Consider the following 19,990-nt stretch of genomic DNA (forward strand, 5'->3'; position numbering starts at 1 on the left):
AACTCAAACGGGAATCCCTGGAAGGAAGGCGACGTTCTTTTCGAGAAACACTACTGAGAAAATTTAGAGAACCGGCATTTGAAGCTGACTTCCGAACGATTCTATTGCCGCCATCACGAGTAATGACCACGAAGATAAGGGCTCATACAGAGGAGGGTGGAAATTATACCTCCCGAAGAAGATCACGAATGTAAAATTAGAGAGATTCGAGTGCGCATGGAGGCTCTCCGGCAGTCGTTCTTTCCGCGAACCAGGTTCAAATGGCTGGAACAGGAAAGGGAGGTAATGACAGAGGCACGTAAAGTGCCCTCCGCCACACACCTTTGGGGCCGGCGTAAGTGGCCGAGCGGTTCTAGGCGCTTCAGTCTGGAACCGCGAGACCGCTACGGTCGCAAGTTCGAATCCTGCCTCGGGCATGGATGTGTATGATGTCCTTAGGTTAGTTAGGTTTAAGTAGTTCTAAGTTCTAGGGGACTGTTTACCTCAGATGTTAAGTCCCATAGTGCTCAGAGCCATACGAACCATTTTAACACACCGGTGGATGGCTTGCGGAGTATGTATGTAGATGTAGATGTAGATAAATAGTGGTACAGGGTACCGTCCACCACGGACCGTACGGTGGCTTGTGGAATATACAGGGTTTTACAAAAAGGTACGGCCAAACCTTCAGGAAACATTCCTCACACACAAATAAAGAAAATATGTTATGTGGACATGTGTCCGGAAACGCTTAATTTCCATGTTAGAGCTCATTTTAGTTTGTTCTTCCACCTACGCTCAATGGAGCACGTTATCATGATTTCATACGGGATACTCTACCAGTGCTGCTAGAACATGTGCCTTTACAAGTACGACACAACATGTGGTTCATGCACGATGGAGCTCCTGCACATTTCAGTCGAAGTGTTCGTACGCTTCTCAACAACAGATTCGGTGACCGATGGATTGGTAGAGGCGGACCAATTCCGTGGCCTCCACGCTCTCCTGACCTCAACGCTCCTGACTTTCATTTACGGGGGCATTTGAAAGCTCTTGTCTACACAACCAAGGTACCAAACGTAGAGACTCTTCGTGCTCGTATTGTGGACGGCTGTGATACAATACGCCATTCTCCAGGGCTGCATCAGCGCATCAGGGATTCCATGCGACAGAGGGTGGATGCATGTATCCTCGCTAACGGAGGACATTTTGAACATTTCCTGTAACAAAGTGTTTGAAGTCTCGCTGGTACGTTCTGTTGCTGTGTGTTTCCATTCCATGATTAATGTGATTTGAAGAGAAGTAATAAAATGAGCTCTAACGTGGAAAGTAAGCGTTTCCGGACACATGTCAACATAACATATTTTCTTTCTTTGTGTGCGAGGAATGTTTCCTGAAAGTTTGGCCGTACCTTTTTGTAACACCCTGTATATGTAGACGTAGGTGTAGATGGACATCAACATGCAATAAGCACTCACACGGAATATGTCAGCAGTAGCAGTGGAGGGTGCATAAAGCGTGTACGCGGGGGGTGGGTGGTGGGGGGGGGGGGGTGGGGGGGGGGAAGGGGATGGGTGGGCACAGGAACAGTGCATGATTGACGTAATGGAAACGGAGTGATTTATCTGACATCCAAAAGGTCATGATCAGTGGCTTTCGGTACAGGGGTGGAAGCATTTCCGAAACGGCGAGGCCGCGCTTGGAAGTATACTGTGCATGGCAAAGTGCCGCTATCCAAAATCTGCGCGAAGGCAACTGACCAAAGATGACAGGGCTGAACGACAGCTGCGGAGATGCCTGCAGGCGAATACACGTGCAGCTGTTGAGCAAGTGACCACTCAGATGAACCAAGGGACTACCAACAGTGTCTCCTCAGCGACCGTTCTCACAATCTCATCGCGAATTACAAGTCCAATACTCCACCTCGTTAACTACGCGAAAAGTTCACGCCAGATGCGCGGCTGCTCATCGCTCAGAGACCAAGTCCCGCAATATCACACAACGCGAAATTTTATCGGTCGTTTCACTCCCTAGCTACCTAAAGATCGACCGTCTCCTTTCGCGTCTCCACCCACACTGTCCCTCTGCCCGTCCCCAGCCGCATTTCCTGCGCGCCGATCATCCTGTAACCTCCCCCTCACTTATCGACCTTAATGACAGTGAAAAAATTAAACCGCGTGTACCTAATGGAAATTTGGGAAAAGCAATCGTCACCGAAGTTAATCTATCGGTAAAGAGGGAGGAAAGGGTTACATCTAAATGAAAGGAAAAATGCAAATGAAACTGGTGGAAATTAATTTTGAAAAGGGGTAAAGTTAATAAAGAAAGTAAATGTGCGGCAGTTACGTTAACAATTAACTAGCGGTAATTAGATATTTGAGATTTGGGGGAAATTACGGTCGCCAGTCCTAAGGACAATTACTATAGTAACTGAAAAAGAAAGGTAATTACACATATAATTAGCACTAGAAGCGTGGCAACTGAAGGTTGACACGTGTAGTGTGAAAACTGAAAGTTTGTCAGAAGTAATAAATTTCGCTACACTCTGACTTAATTTAGCAAAAGAATTAATAAAACCGGAAGATTGAAAGTTAATTTAGTGACTGAAGTTAATAGTGAGCTTTCTTTCTGAAGCACATAGAAATTCAGTAAAATACGATTAGTTTTGGACTACCTCAACAATCATTTCAAATGCAACTTGAATCTACGCAATTTAGAAATAAGAGATTTAACTTCGAACTTGAATTAAATGATTCTGAACAATTAACAATAGTAAAATTTAGTACGTACCAAGCTGAGCTGCAGTCACAGGTAAGCTAAAATATGCTAACAAAACTCGCACTCTTAATTTGTGCTCGTGTAATCTAAATATTGTAGCCAGCTATGAATACTTTAACTGAACTTTGAAATTAAGGCAATGAAATTGAATTATATTATTTTAATGCTGGCGTTTGTATTTCAACGACACTCGGGTTCATTTCGGAAAAGGAAGGGACCCTGCTTGGTAATGCAATTGGGACAATGAGCAACAAAGGTTCATGCTAAGTAGCTGTAATTTTGTGATGCAACAATTTTAAAAGTTTGAAAAGCTGCGGTCTGCCATACAGTTCTAAAACTTTACGTGCTTCCAGTCTTCCTTGTTGGTTGATTGAAGGTTTGAAGCCGTCGATCGAGGATGTGGCGACAGTCACTCATTGTCGGCCGTCGCTGTTGCAGAAGCTGGATGTTGGCGCGCCTTCTTCTCGACACGGTCACCAGACGAAACGGGCTCTTGATGTGCGCCAGCTAATGCTTCCCGTCCGCGACACCACGTCAGAAACTATCATCGCAAGTCGAGCGCAATTACATGCTGCCAAACCCCGAAAGCGCGGCAACTCGCGGGAGCTTCACACCACACACCTGCTCCACTCGCTACTCCATCCAGACCCTCTCATGCTCTGCCCGCGCTCCACGCGACAGAGTTAACACTACCAAAGATCCTAAACACTTTCGTTCTCCACACGACCTATCAATGTATTCGTTCGATAGTATAGTTTTCCCTAGGCCAGATCCAGCGTAAAAATACAAATAATATTTACAAAACAAACCAATTATACATCGACATAAATGCATAAATATATATATACAAATAGTAAAACAATTACAACATATAAAGGCACAGAAATGTCATATATTCAGGTAACAAAATAAGGAAAAAATTTACAGTACAATAGATGGAAATAGGAGAATATGCATTTCCGGCGTTACACGTGCCCCACATTGTCTAAGGATGTTCGTGTAACCTAAACAGACTCAGAAAATGTCCCAAAAAAGAAACAGCGGAAATGCATATGCTCAAAACATCATCAAAATTTAGCATTCGTCTAATTAAGCATAAATCAATTTTTAGACCATAAAAATTGAGTGGAGACAGTCCTAATCTTATTCCACTCTGTCATCTTGCACAAAATAAAACAGGTTGACAACATATTAAAATTCATAGAAAGCATAGAAAATGGTTTAGCTATTCTAAAATCGTCAAAATTCCTAACAGTATCAAGAAACGTACTACTATTTACAAAATGAACCAGAGTACATGGTCATAAAAACAGGTAGATCAAAATACGCAAATTAATTATTAATTACATATTATACACATTTTTATGTAACCTTTTCATAATTAATATTCTCATCATGAGAGTCCAATTAAAATAATATTCAGCACATCGAAAAAACCATAATTATTGACAGCAGAATTCTTTCAGCTGTCCGGGAAGAAAAACAACTCCACCTTCCGTACTCGCAAGTACAAAGAATGCCGACAGCGGCACGGAGAGCCTACAGCGATACAAGAGCCGACAGCGGCTCCGCCTCGCCAGTATTGTTGCGCCCGCCTGTGCGGCACGCTTGATCTCACTCGCCTGTGTAACGGCATTTCCAGAACGTCCGTTTCACTAAATTCTTTCGGAAAAACTCACTCCCGAGTAATCTCAAGGAGTCCATTAATACTATCACAGTGGATAACTCAACACTGTCCATCATCACACGCATGTACTAGCCTGAAACTTAAAACAGCGTCTAAGTACATCGGCAATGACTAGTAAAACACATATTCATGAAATCTTACAGCCAGTTGCAAAATCATATTTACATTGCTTAATCTACTGTGACTCAGCTGAAAACTTAAACTAGCAGCTTGGATTTTTAAATTGATTAATATTCAGTAACTCTTAAATCATTTAATCAACATTTTTTACTTATTAATTACAACTTTAATGACCTCTAGGTCAGGCAAAAGCATCGCAACCTAGCAAACATTAAATCTTACACTCTATATTTACATACTGTTCAAATTACCGATTGTGTGGTATTAATCGATCCTAGGTTGGTACAATTTCAAGTCTACAATATTCCGTATACCTAATAGTTTTCCAGAGCTTGGATACTCTAAGCAATAAGCATTTGTGTGAGGTATACCAATCACTTTATATGGTCCATTATAAACAAACTTAAATTTAGAGATTTCATTGTCCATCTCGCTCGATTTCTCGTGAGCTTTTACAAGTACTAAGTCTCCGATTGCAAACTTAGCAAAACGTGCTTTAGCGTCATGACGACGTATGCGAGCATCGGCTTTTAGCTTCATTACTTCTCGCAAACGATCTTTTTTCACACCAATACTAATGTCAATCCGTGGAGGGAATTTGATTATCTCTTCCAATTCACTTTTTACACTATTGTCAATGCCGAGATTCCTCACATTACAGTAGTTCAAATTCATACCTACATCAATACCATCCGGCCAGTTAACAATGTGTATAGGCTGGTATTGCCTATGCACACTGTCTCCTGCCTCGTCAAAGCTAACTACTATTGTTTTATGTTGTGACGTACATGTCAAAGTTTTGCTTTCGCAATTAATCACTGCACGGTACTTTAATAACCAATCTAACCCGATAATTACCTCCGTAGTTAAGTCTGGCACGACGACAAACTCTTCCTCAAATCGTGCCTCACATATCTCGAAGTTGACAAAAATCTGTTTTGTGACCGGTTTACTGGCTTTCCCAGTAGCACCGATAATTTTCACTCCTGTTGCTGGCATAACTACGATGCCGGGTCTGTCTTTCAGTAACTCAAATATTTTCCCAGATACATCACTCAATTCTGCACCGGTGTCAATCAACACGTTTAGTTGTAGGTCGTGCATATTAACAGACACTACTATCTGTCTGCACTTGTCCTCTACTGTTTCTTTATTTTCCCACAGTAAATCCTCGTCTATATCCAGGTCATTCCAGAAAAAACCATCCGGCTTTGATCCTAAATTCGGCTTATCTGGCGGCTTTTTCAGCCTCTGTTCACATACAGTTTTAATTTCAACACGTTTGTCCTGAGGCTTAGTCTGTAGCTTCGCCTCCAATACCGAAACCTTTTCCTGTAACTCTTCAACTAGTGAGTGTTGCTTTGCTATCAATTCACTAATTGTCACCTTCGTTGATTCCTCTTTGGCCAGACTGATCTCATCTGCCAAACTACCTGGAGGAATGTTCCCAGTAGTATCTGCAATTACTTCCTCTAGATCTACGCAACCCACACTGCTATCGTCTGACCGTATAATGCCAGCTCCAACCTCATACACGCCGTAATCTATGTGCTTTTCTACTAATCGTGTCCGGCTATTACTAAAATTTTCGTAATCTTTCTCCTTAATACTCTCGCAATGTTTAAACTGGAGGTTTGCGTCGGATGGGTCGGCTACTTCTACCACTATAACTTTCGGTAAAGTCTGCCGGTTAGGGCCAGAACTTTCCGTTACTACTTCAAAATCCAACTCCTGCGGGACGAAACTCGACGAATCTTGCTCGTGTTCCCCATTAACATCAACTATTTCTAGTAAAGTCTGCCGGTTAGGGCCAGAATTTTCTATCGCTTCACAACTACTATCTTTCTGTGGGACGAGACGCGGCAAATCCTGCCCGCGCTCCCTATAAACACTTCTCCCGTACAGGCCCCTATAATCTCTTAGTTCGTCGTATAAGCGACCGAACTGCCTTAACCAGACCTCATCCCTCTCTCGCTCGATGACGGACGTTTTATCCGACATCTGATCTTCTCTCAACAATTGCGAATCATTCTTAAACTCAATCTCCAGTTCCGCTGTGGGTATTACAGCTGCCACTTTATAATCGATTTCCGGAACACTACTTAAATTGTTCTCACTGACAATGAATGTATTTTCTATTGCCGTGTCTACAGCTGATCTACTACTTGTGGGCGTACTCCTTTCTCCTAACACTGGCACACTCTCCCGCCGTTGATTATTCCATACGGAATTTTCATAACGACGACACCTGGGTTTTCTCCTGTTATTGGGCCGCCAAAATTTCTCCACGCCCGGTCGGCCCCTCACCGGCGCGGCTAATGGTTTCCCTGTCTCGTCCCAGCAGATACGCTCCCCGGATGCTGCTGAGGCGGCTGATCACACCCTCTGGCGTTATTACTATTCTGCGAAGCCCGTATCACGCTAGTGTGATACTGGTTTCCGTCATTCCGGTTATTATTTGCATTGTATCGATTGTCATTACGGCCCGAACCACTATTGTTATTGCTTCCAAGATTGCGGTATGCATTATTCCCATAGTTATCGTTGTTGTGGTTGCTGTGGTACCCGTTGTTGTTATCGCGGCCTCTACCACTGTCGCGATTATTGCGCCAATAGTCCTCGTCCTCAACTTTTTCCAGGAAATCATTGATTGTCCTGTAATTGCTTCCTACGTAGCGTTTTGTATCATCTGGAAGCGGCGATCACGCAAATATTCCAACTTGCGGATCCAGCCCTCACAAAACTCCTTCATCGAAACGCGCGAATTCGCATCGAAAGGCCTCGATACGACAAATTCGCGCCAGACACCTTGCTGTTTCTGCTCTGACCAGTATTCATCCAGAAACAAATTTTTAAACTCGTCAAAAGTCAGGGTCGTAATGTTGAGGTTTAAGCCCCAACGCTTGGCATCACCAGCCAACACATCAATAACCGCATTAATTTTTCTCTCATTAGTCCATCATCTGGGTAAAACTCTTTCACAATTTTTAATGAAATCCGTCGGGTGTATACCGCCTTTTTTCAAGGGGTCGAACCGCTCCTCTTTCGTCAACAACTCCGAACTATGTGCACAGATTGGCACATAGCTCTGTTTTTCGTCAAGTTTCCTTTCTAATTCCGACACCCTTGTAATCACTTGGCAAGTGGTTGTCGCAAGCGTTTCCACTTCCCTCTTTTTCTCTTCGCAGGACAATTACTATAGTAACTGAAAAAGAAAGGTAATTACACATATAATTAGCACTAGAAGCGTGGCAACTGAAGGTTGACACGTGTAGTGTGAAAACTGAAAGTTTGTCAGAAGTAATAAATTTCGCTACACTCTGACTTAATTTAGCAAAAGAATTAATAAAACCGGAAGATCGAAAGTTAATTTAGTGACTGAAGTTAATAGTGAGCTTTCTTTCTGAAGCACATAGAAATTCAGTAAAATACGATTAGTTTTGGACTACCTCAACAATCATTTCAAATGCAACTTGAATCTACGCAATTTAGAAATAAGAGATTTAACTTCGAACTTGAATTAAATGATTCTGAACAATTAACAATAGTAAAATTTAGTACGTACCAAGCTGAGCTGCAGTCACAGGTAAGCTAAAATATGCTAACAAAACTCGCACTCTTAATTTGTGCTCGTGTAATCTAAATATTGTAGCCAGCTATGAATACTTTAACTGAACTTTGAAATTAAGGCAATGAAATTGAATTATATTATTTTAATGCTGGCGTTTGAATTTCAACGACACTCGGGTTCATTTCGGAAAAGGAAGGGACCCTGCTTGGTAATGCAATTGGGACAATGAGCAACAAAGTTTCATGCTAAGTAGCTGTAATTTTGTGATGCAACAATTTTAAAAGTTTGAAAAGCTGCGGTCTGCCATACAGTTCTAAAACTTTACGTGCTTCCAGTCTTCCTTGTTGGTTGATTGAAGGTTTGAAGCCGTCGATCGAGGATGTGGCGACAGTCACTCATTGTCGGCCGTCGCTGTTGCAGAAGCTGGATGTTGGCGCGCCTTCTTCTCGACACGGTCACCAGACGAAACGGGCTTTTGATGTGCGCCAGCTAATGCTTCCCGTCCGCGACACCACGTCAGAAACTATCATCGCAAGTCGAGTGCAATTACATGCTGCCAAACCCCGAAAGCGCGGCAACTCGCGGGAGCTTCACACCACACACCTGCTCCACTCGCTACTCCATCCAGACCCTCTCATGCTCTGCCCGCGCTCCACGCGACAGAGTTAACACTACCAAAGATCCTAAACACTTTCGTTCTCCACACGACCTATCGATGTATTCGTTCGATAGTATAGTTTTCCCTAGGCCAGACCCAGCGTAAAAATACAAATAATATTTACAAAACAAACCAATTATACATCGACATAAATGCATAAATATATATATACAAATAGTAAAACAATTACAACATATAAAGGCTCAGAAATGTCATACATTCAGGTAACAAAATAAGGAAAAAATTTACAGTACAATAGATGGAAATAGGAGGATATGCATTTCCGGCGTTACAATCCTCGCTCAACTGACGGGCAGTTCCTTTTCCTCAAGCCGTCCATCTGTTGGCTACAGCTTATTCTACATTATCTTACATTTTAACATATTTAAATAATCAAAGCTTGACCACTTTCACGTTCTTAATAAAGTAACAATAATATCCATTCCATAATAAACGTTAAATTATTTTACATAAAACCAATACAATTTCCTTCTTAGCTTTGAATGCCACGGTCAACCCATGTGGTTTCTGATAAATAAATAATCAACAAAAGTAACTATTATGCACAAAACTTTACAACAAATATTCTATTACCTAATGATTCAATAAGGTGTCGAGCTGTCGTCGTTCAATGTGTTTTCTGTGGAGAAAGTGATGATCTGATTCTTAAGTGAAAATACTGATAATTTAAATTTACTATATCTTTTAAACAAATAAAGTTACAGAGTTGATATTTACAACATTTGTCATTTTAATGATGCGCTTCTATATGAAATGTCTTTCGTTAAGATCGACCAAAGCGTTCAGATTTTAGCATTCAGGTCTTTGTTGCAAAACTCGTTAATTTCACTTTAACAGTAAATCTTAAACTATTATAGATATAATCAATATTCAAGTTTTATTAGGATCACCAAGAAAATTTATGAAGGATGGTAGATTAAAATTACTGTGGCTTCATTCCCTGAATTACTACACAATTAAATAGTTTTCCTAAATGTTTCACTTTAAGGCCGATCTTACATCCTCCATATTTAACACTGCTACGTCTCCCTGGCCACGAAAAGCTTCTACAGGATTTCCCTATGACATAGGTTATCACCTGTCTCACTCGCACACTTCAGCGCGTAGGCCTCATTCAGCACAATAGACGCATGCGAATTTCCCCATCTCGTGGCGAATCTGCGCTCTTTGTGGCACAAGGTCCTGTACGACAGGGTTCGTTTCTCAATTCCTGAAGGCCTTTCGACCATATACTTAAATGACAGCGAAATGCTCCTTAACTCACAGACTGATTCTTTGAGCGTTTGCTGATGTGCCCAGATTAAAGGGAAACTGTACTGTAACGATGGTTTATGCAAACGAATTTGTTATCTGGCAAGTATGTGAGAGACAGTGACGGACAGAGATTCACCATAAGACTTTCTGAGCTTGTGATTTTACGATGTAACCAGTACTTTTTAGCTAAGCCCTGCTACTGTGCTATCCATTCTTTGTATTCTTGTGTTGTATTGTATTGTATTGTATGTTAACCGGGGGCCTAGAAACGAGGGAGAGGCTCCGTCCCCGCCGCAGCCGCAGTGAGCCACAATCCCACGACGACTACCGCAGTCCACTTCACCCCTCCGCCGCCCTACACCGAACCACTCTTTCAGGGTTCTTCTGCGGTTCGGCCCCCGGTGGATTCCCCCCAGGGAAAGTCTCACACCAGACAAGTGTAACCCCTATGTTTGCGTTGTAGAGTAAAGGAGGTGTACGCGTACGTTGGGAACTTGTTTGCGCAGCAATCGCCGACATAGTGTAGCTGAGGCGGAAGAAGGGGAACCAGCCCGCATTCGTCGAGGCAGATGGAAAACCACCTAAAAACTATCCACAAACTGGCGAGATTCACCGGACCTCGACACAAGTCCGCCGGGGGCATTCGTGCCGGGGGACCAGGCACTCCTTTCCAAGCCAGAAAACCATGTGTTAGACCGCACGGGTAACTGGGCAGCCGGCCGAAGTGGACGTGCGGTTAAAGGCGCTGCAGTGTGGAACCGCAAGACCGCTACGGTCGCAGGTTCGAATCCTGCCTCGGGCATGGATGTTTGTGATGTCCTTAGGTTAGTTAGGTTTAACTAGTTCTAAGTTCTAGGGGACTAATGACCTCAGCAGCTGAGTCCCATAGTGCTCAGAGCCATTTGAACCATTTTTTTTTTTTTTTTTTTGGTAACTGGGCGGGCCCTTCGTAACCTTGATTTGGTTTCTTAAAGAATGGAAAAAATTATAATTGGCTGCTTCAACATCGTCTTGTTCCTCGTAATATGATTATAACTTACCTTTAATTTCTAATATCATTGGATGTCCTTAAATGATGATAACGCACACCAACTGCCGGAAAAAAAAAAAATTAGTACACCTGGATAGACGACGCGGAATTTTGATCAGATGGCGGAATATGATACCGAGGGGACTCATAATGGTTTCAACGTCGTCTCCCAACAGATAGTGCAGTGGCGTAGCTACCAGAGGGCCGCATCTGTCTATCATTTAGTATAGAATGCTCACAACCAGAAGGCTCAGTGCGGTGCAAACAAGTGAAAGAAGCAGGCAATCATGACATGGAGACGCACTCGTGCTTCCTCCAGCCAACTCAACGAGTCTGAAGCGGGGTCAAATTGTGGCCTTCCGAGTGGCGGCTCCTTTCGGAGAACTGCCACACAAGTCGGACATGCTGTCACTTGGGCAGCGACTGCTGGTACGAGTGGTCACATGAGCATTCTTACTCATGTAGACGAGCTTCTGGACGTCCACGCAGTACAGACACGCGCCTAGATCGTCGTATCGTAAGTGCATCGGTGGCAGATCGTACACCTACCACATCACAGACGTGTCAACGCCAACTGTTGCGATCCGGTTATGAGCAGTGAAACTATGGGCACGCACAACTCTAGCCCGTCTTCCATTCACGCCAAAGCGTCAACATGCCGTCAGAGGATCACCTGGAAGATGGAAAGGCGCTCCATCGTCTTCGGCGATGAAAGCAGATTCTGCCTGCACGCAAGAGATGGGCGCGAGTACGACGAAGAGCTGCTAAATGCTGTCTCGCAGAGTACATTCATCCAAGACACACGCTGGCTCCACACCAGGCCTTATGGTCTGGGCGACAAATCTCGTTCACCTTTGATGTTTCCGAAGGGGACGCTAACCAGCGCTTGGTTCGTACAGACTGTTGTTAGACCCGTTCTTTTGCCGTACTTGCAACAGAAAGGTGATGTGTTCGTCCAATAGGATAATGTTCGCTCACACACTACCCTTGAAACCCAACGCGCTCCACAAGACGTGCGGCAACTTCCTCGGACAGCACGATCTCCGAGCAAGTGTGGGATTCGATAGGTCGAGAAGTGACTCACCAAACAACTCTTGCTGAACTACTTGAACAGGTCGATCAGGCGTGGAATAACGCATACCAGGACAGTATCCGCCATCTGTACGTTCGACTGGATACTGGTTACTGTCTGCATTGCCGCCCGGGAGGCTACACCACGTACTAATACTGAAACTTCCCCTTTCAATGTAAAGAAGGACTGTGCTGGTAAAACTTCTGCTTTACTTGATTTTCAAACTCCACAGTGAAACTGAACGTACTGAGATTATTTTCTCTTTACTTATTCTGATCATTACCAAACTGACACACAATATTTTAGCGCAACGCAATCTGACTTTTAATAATACCTACAAAAGAATAGTCCTGACTAACAATAACCTATACCATACTTCCTGGCAGATTAAAACTGTGTGTCGGACCGAGACTCGAACTCGGGACCTTTGCCTTTCGCGGGCAAGTGCTCTGCCAACCGAGTTACCCAAACACGACTCACACCCCGTCCTCACAGCTATACTTCTGCCCGCGAAAGGCTGGTGCCGAGTTCGAGTCTCGGTCCGGCACACAGTTTTAATCTGCCAGGAAGTTTCATATCAGCGCACACTCCGCTGCAGAGTGAAAATCTCATTCTAATAACCTATACCCTTCATGAATCACTTAGGTCACAAAAATGTTCGTTATTCGAACTACTGCAATACAGCGAGCGCCAGTACTGCCAGCTAAATAAAAGATTCTAACTACTGAAGACACTAACTACTGTTAGGCATACAGTTAGCAGATGAAAGATTTTGATAGAGAAAATGTGGTGTCACTGCCAGACACCACACTTGCTAGGTGGTAGCCTTTAAATCGGCCGCGGTCCGGTAGTATACGTCGGACCCGCGTGTCGCCACTATCAGTGATTGCAGACCGAGCGCCGCCACACGGCAGGTCTAGAGAGACTTCCTAGCACTCGCTCCCTGTTGTACAACCGACTTTGCTAACGATGGTTCACTGACAAAATACGTTCTCATTTGCCGAGACGATAGCATAGCCTTCAGCTACGTCATTTGCTACGTCCTAGCAAGGCGCCATTATCAGTTGCTATTGATATTGTAAAGAATGTACAGACAAGAGCTACGTTCAACATTAATGAATTAAAGTTAAGTATTCCATCAGTTACCTCCTTTTTTTCTTAGTTCTAATATCCTTGTCCTGTTCCAGACCTCACGCCAGCCTGCATGAGCTAAACGCGTGCCTTTCGGCTTCCTCCAAACTCCGTGGGTTGGCTCCTGCCAATCCACAACAGAATAAGCAATGTATTTCTCATATTAACATCTCAGAACTCTGGCATCTCTCTCCCCACATCCACCACTGCTGGCGGCTCACCTCCAACAGCCCAGCGAAACGGGAAGTTCACATCCAACTGCTCAACACTACACTTCCAACAACGATCCGTCCAGCCACAGACTGCACACAGCGCAGTCAGCGATTTTAATAGGGAGCGCTACGTGGCGTTACCAACATAAAAACCCGAACAGCCTACTTACAATATGGGTGTTTCAGCATGGGTCGATAACTGATGCCTCAGAACCGCTCGTGCTATTGATCTGTAAATGTGATCATTTCAAATTTTCCATATGGATTGTTGCAACAATAACTCTTGAGTCAACTGGAATCTCTAAAATGGTGTACTACGTTTTAACGGTGGTGTATTATAGACAACGGTCCCGGATAGTATCTCTTTAAAAAAGCAACCTCAGGACGTCTCATTGTATAAGTACTTAGGGGAAACAAGAAGAAGCGATATGAAATGACATGATCACGTTATGCAAGGAAATCCAAATGGAAAGGTGGTAGGAAGGGTTTTAGAACAATGCAATCGATCGGTAAAGGAAATCGCATGTAAGCGGCTAGAGCGACGAATCTAGAGTACTGTTCCACTCTGGAATAACTATCAAGTACGCTTGAGAACAGATATCGAAAGAATTCAGAGACGTATGCTCCCATCGTAACAGAAATGCTTGGGGAAGTTGAATCTGAATCCATCAAAGAAAGACGTCGAAGTTCTCGCGACACCCTATTTCGTATATTTAAGGAGTCTGTGTTCGAAGAAGGCTGTGCGAACATAGAGCTGTCACCATCGTACAGCAGCTAGACAAAAACACGGAAACACAAAAACGAGAACACATTACCTCGTCTAATACGGAGAAGGAAAACCATTGTCATTCATAACATCTTCCAACTGACTGTAATGTATGGTTTTAAAGGGAATCTTATACCATTCTTCTTGAAAAACAGTGGGAACTTCAGGTAGGAATGACGTATGTCGATAACCATAACAAACACTTCCTTCCAGGGTACATCACAAAGGCTCAATTATATTGCGATCTTCTGGCTGTGGGCGCCAGGGGAGATGCGACAATTTATCTTCGTGCTCACAAAACCAGGCCTGAAGGATGAAAGCTGTGTGAACAAGGTCTCTGTTGTCTTGGTAGCATCACCACTGGGAACAAGCACTGTAGGACGGAGTGAATCTGATCGGCCAAAATGGTCACATAACCCTAAGCAGTAACGTGACCTCGCAGATTAGCCATAGCGCTCATGGAATAACATGATATGGTTGCCCGAATCACCACTGTACCTCTGCTATGTGTCATTCTTGGGACGTAAACACGGCCAGAAGTTGGAAACGTTGTGAAACGGGACTCATCCAACCAAATGATTTTCTTCTATTGCTCCATAGTCCAGATATTTTGGTTTCGGCACCACCTTAACCTTTTTCCTATTACAGGGGTGTGTTCACCGACGTGTGGTTTTGGAATTCCACTTCGACAAGCAATTACCAGCGAACACGAAGCTTCCTTCGTGTTGTTTTGGTGGTGATTGGTTTCGCGAGTGCGATATTCAGTTTGCAACACCGAAAATGCATATAAAATACCTTCTGCACCATCAACAATTTTTCGCCGTTTAATACCCGTTGATAACTTGTACTGCAATGCTAATTCTGAATCTGTAAGCTTTATTACAGGAACTATATTTAATACGTAATGGATTTGCGTTTATTTGTATAGTGTATTTATTTCTGAATGTATATAATTGATTGTAATAGTAATGTAAATATTGTAAATTGCCTGGTAACAGCCAAAGGAACTTTATTTAAATGTATCGATAGCAATGATGAAATGGCAGTAGCTATGCCGTTGTTTATCTTTGTGTATGGAAAGTCTCTGTCGCGCTGCGAGCAGAGAGGAAGCAGAGCAGCTTGTGTCATGAAAGAGTGCGGTAGTGTTTGTTGAGCGCTACCGCCGCCGCGGTGTGCAGATGTGATCGCGCCATTGCAGACGCGCCTAATTCGTTAACCCGCTAGCATTGAGAGCAGGTTAGGAGCGACCAGGCGAAGGAAACTGCAATTCTAACTATTGCCTGTTCTATAATTACCCCTGGCACTGGAGACGATTCGTGGTCCGCAACCAGTACCAACAGCAGCAACTCAGCACTGTCGTCGGCTACATTCTCAATTGTCTGCACAATTACAACATCGTAAGATTGTTAAATGACAAAGTATAACTAATGTTATACAGGCGTTACCCAGTGTCATTTCTGTCATAAGCTTTAATAACTAACTTTCTTAAATAATAACTTGCAACAGATAAAACTGGTAGGGTACCTGTGTTGTCACTGTCCTCAGACTTTATTACCAAGGAGGGTCCATTTCCTTTCCATGCACTCACCGAGTATCGTAAAAATATTAAAACTTGTTAACTATTTACTGGCAGTTTTGTTTGTTTGTTAATGACCAGTTTCAGTCTAAATTTTGATGCCTCAGTGTCTGCTCATTCTTGTATTCCACAACAGAGGCTTAAATAATTTCCAATTTTGAGTATTAACTTCACTCACTTAAAGTAGCATTAAATTTCGCGGGCCAAATTAATAACTAAAGACGCAGTCCAAATTAAGAGTAAGAAATTTCATTTATTCTGTGTTTAGCTTAGCGAGTGATTTCTTTACTGCCTTGGTATGCATTTTACTGTTCTGAAGTTAAATGTAAATCAGTTGCTCATTTCCCTTAAGTAAATTCAATTCAGTATTTCAACAATGAAAAGTAAATTGCTTCCTTTTTCCAAATTTTGCATTACATTACGCTGAGGTTACTGAAAGTAATTTTTTTACTTAACCAAGTTGCAGTTACAACCAGTCATTTATGTAACCAGAACCTTCGTTTAATTTTACTTTCAAAATTTAGTATTTCAGAGTAACTGGAAACTAACTGCTTTCAGGTTCATTTATTTTTTTTAACTATTGTGCTGTGGAAAAGCGCGACAACCTTCCGTTATCACGCCAGTGATCATTTGCTTAATTTTCTCTGCCATTACCTATCTTAGGAGTCTAAATATTCATTGCGTTAGTGGGCTGGCGACTGTTTAATTATCACTTTTTTGCTAATCAGTACTTTTTGTGTTAAATAGAACGTGGCGTCCTTTATCCCCCTGTGTGGTTCGTGAGCGATTGCAACAAATTCCACCCAGTTCAAAATATCAGTATTTAGATTAGGTTTAGAACAGAGTTTTCCCTGAGAAGGGTTGTTTTACACTTTCCTCCTACAAACCGGCATTATTTTGCTTCGTTAACGACAGCCTATCTCACTCTAAAATGTCATTAGGCATAAGCGATCACGGTAATTTATATCTCAGTCTCATAGGCCGATTAGGAAGGGGGAGTTACAAGTTCTGCAGTGACTTACGCAGCTGTCGTATTTTCTTTCTTTCTTTTTTTTTTTCGTCACAGTTCTGTTCAATGACCATCTGTCACGGTCACTCAATAATCACTTTTGTCCGCGTTGTCACTTGGCGGATTGGCGGATAACGTTTCTCCGCTTTATCTGTACGAGGTATAAATCTTCGATACGGTGCCTCTTGAAACGTCAATCATTTTGGTTACCTTGGTTACAGAAGCATTCATCTTACAACTATCAACAATATGCTCACATTCCAATTCACTTAGCACCAACATAAATTCGCTCCCAACTATATGGAATACTATTGTGACCACGACTGACGGTTTCAACATATTCTCGATATCGCACAGGTGTCCTCCGTGGTCAAATAGAACAACACAACCTACATGTCTACTTTGCTAGTATCTGAATTTATGTTCAGGCTTGCATTTCTCACGTGTCTCCATATGTTTGTCCAACCCCTCTTTATCTCAATAACACAGTTTACGACATATTTAGGCACATATACAGTAATTTTTCCATCGCTCAGTTCGCAAATGCCATGCCATGCACTGTACAATGGCTTGTTGAGTATAACTCCCCGTTCAGATATCCTGGTTTATGATTCTCTTTAACACTTTCTGTAAATCGCACGACGGCTCATGTGACGAAATCCCAGCTGGTCCATTTTCCAACTTTGTTTTAGCGTAGCTAGTGTTCAATTTGTAATAACATTTTCATAAATGGTGCACTTTAGTCTGAAACCTTCCCGTGTCCTCTATATCTCTTTTGTTATGCAACCTTCCCTTCTACAATAACCTATGAAACCTTCCCTTAGGATTTCTATCTCTTGCTTAATAATAACAAATGAAATCTCCCCTTTGAAATTAATTCTCTTCTCAATAATAATAATAATAAGTGCAATCTGTGCATACAAATTTAAATGCTGCTTATGAAAAGTGGTTTGCTGAGTATTTCGACGAAACATAGAATGTGTCGTCGCCGTGGCTTTCAGTCGTTATCTGCAATAACCCAAAACTGTTCCTTACCTTTTTTACTGTTACTGGATCGCCATCTGACTGCTACATCGAACTGCGACATGAATATACTTACACTGTTTCACTGTACTCTATTAGCTGCTGGTGGTCTGCCATAATAAGTGGCTGTATTTATTACCAAAGCTGACGTTATTCTTTAATAGCAAAGCTGACGTTATGCTTTAATTAATTTGACTGAAGTTACGTAATTCATAGTTAAACTTTTTCTTGACAGCAATAAAATTTTGCAAAGTTTTACGTTGATGATTTTTGGGATGGATTATAATCAGTAATGCAATATTGCTGGCAAAAATTAACTGTATTCTGAAAACGATTCTTTAGATACTTGCTGTTGGTAATGAACTGATTTTACAAACGTTCAAATGGGACTTATTTTTTTACAATATTCTTACAAGTATCATTGCGCAGACATGCCTCCAGTAGTCTTGAGTTTTTCAAAAAAAAATAATTCAATAATATTAGTTCCTCTTATGATAATAGTTAGCTGATGTCTCTGTACATCCGTTTATAATCTCTTGTGAATCATAGCTAGTGGCTGGCAGGCACACCGCTCCTCCCAACCTCTCGCTTCAGACCTGCTACCGACTCGCTTCACATCTCGCTTACTACTGACTTCCTACGAACGCGAAAGTGCGTTCTCTCCCGCCAACATTACTTTCTGGTGCAGACAATCCCTGCTACTATTACAAAATTTATCAAAGCGCGGTCTTTCGGCACTCTTTTCTTAAAATGTCTCCATACGCGGTCTCTCCCGCCCTTTTCAAAATTATATCAACGTGCGGTCTCTCTCGCCAACAATACTTTGGTGCAGACCTTCCCTGCTACAACAATTATTTCCAAAATGACAAATATTAATTATTACTACTTATTTCTATTAATAAAATATAAACATCTTTCATAAATTGTGGTTTGACAATAGACAATAGAAATACAGGGTGTTACAAAAAGGTACGGCCAAACTTTCAGGAAACATTCCTCACACACAAATAAAGAAAAGATGTTATGTGGACATGTGTCCGGAAACGCTTAATTTCCATGTTAGAGCTCATTTTAGTTTCGTCAGTATGTGCTGAACTTCCTCGATTCACTGCCAGTTGGCCCAATCGAAGGATGGTAATGTTGACTTCGGTGTTGAGTTGACAAGCGACTCATTGCTCTAAAGTACTAGCATGAAGCACATCAGTACGTAGCATCAACAGGTTAGTGTTCATCAAGAACATGGTTTTGCAGTCAGTGCAATGTTTACAAATGCGGAGTTGGCAGATGCCCATTTGATGTATGGATTAGCACGGGGCAATGGCCGTGGCGCAGTACGTTTGTATCGAGACAGATTTCCAAAACGAAGGTGTCCCGACAGGAGGACGTTAGAAGCAATTGATCGACGTCTTAAGGAGCACGGAACATTCCAGCCTATGACTCGCGACTGGGAAAGACCTAAAACGACGAGGACACCTGCAATGGACGAGGCAATTCTTCGTGCAGTTGACGATAACCCTTATGTCAGCGTCAGAGAAGTTGCTGCTGTACAAGGTAACGTTGACCAACACTGTATGGAGAGTACTACGGGAGAACCCGTTGTTACCGTACCATGTACAGCGTGTGCAGGCACTATCAGCAGCTGGTTGGCCTCCACGGGTACACTTCTGCGAATGGTTCATCCAACAATGTGTCAATCCTCATTTCAGTGCAAATGTTCTCTTTACGGATGAGGCTTCATTCCAACGTGATCAAATTGTAAATTTTCACAATCAACATGTGTGGGCTGACGAGAATCCGCACGCAATTGTGCAATCACGTCATCAACAGAGATTTTCTGTGAACGTTTGGGCAGGCATTGTTGGTGATGTCTTGATTGGGCCCCATGTTCTTCCACCTACGCTCAATGGAGCACGTTATCATGATTTCATGCGGGATATTCTACCTGTGCTGCTAGAACATGTGCCTTTACAAGTACGACACAACATGTGGTTCATGCACGATGGAGCTCCTGCACATTTCAGTCGAAGTGTTCGTACGCTTCTCAACAACAGATTCGGTGACCGATGGATTGGAAGAGGCGGACCAATTCCGTGGCCTCCACGC

Source organism: Schistocerca nitens, chromosome 5 (genome assembly GCF_023898315.1).
Source record: "Schistocerca nitens isolate TAMUIC-IGC-003100 chromosome 5, iqSchNite1.1, whole genome shotgun sequence".
Taxonomy (NCBI): domain Eukaryota; kingdom Metazoa; phylum Arthropoda; class Insecta; order Orthoptera; family Acrididae; genus Schistocerca; species Schistocerca nitens.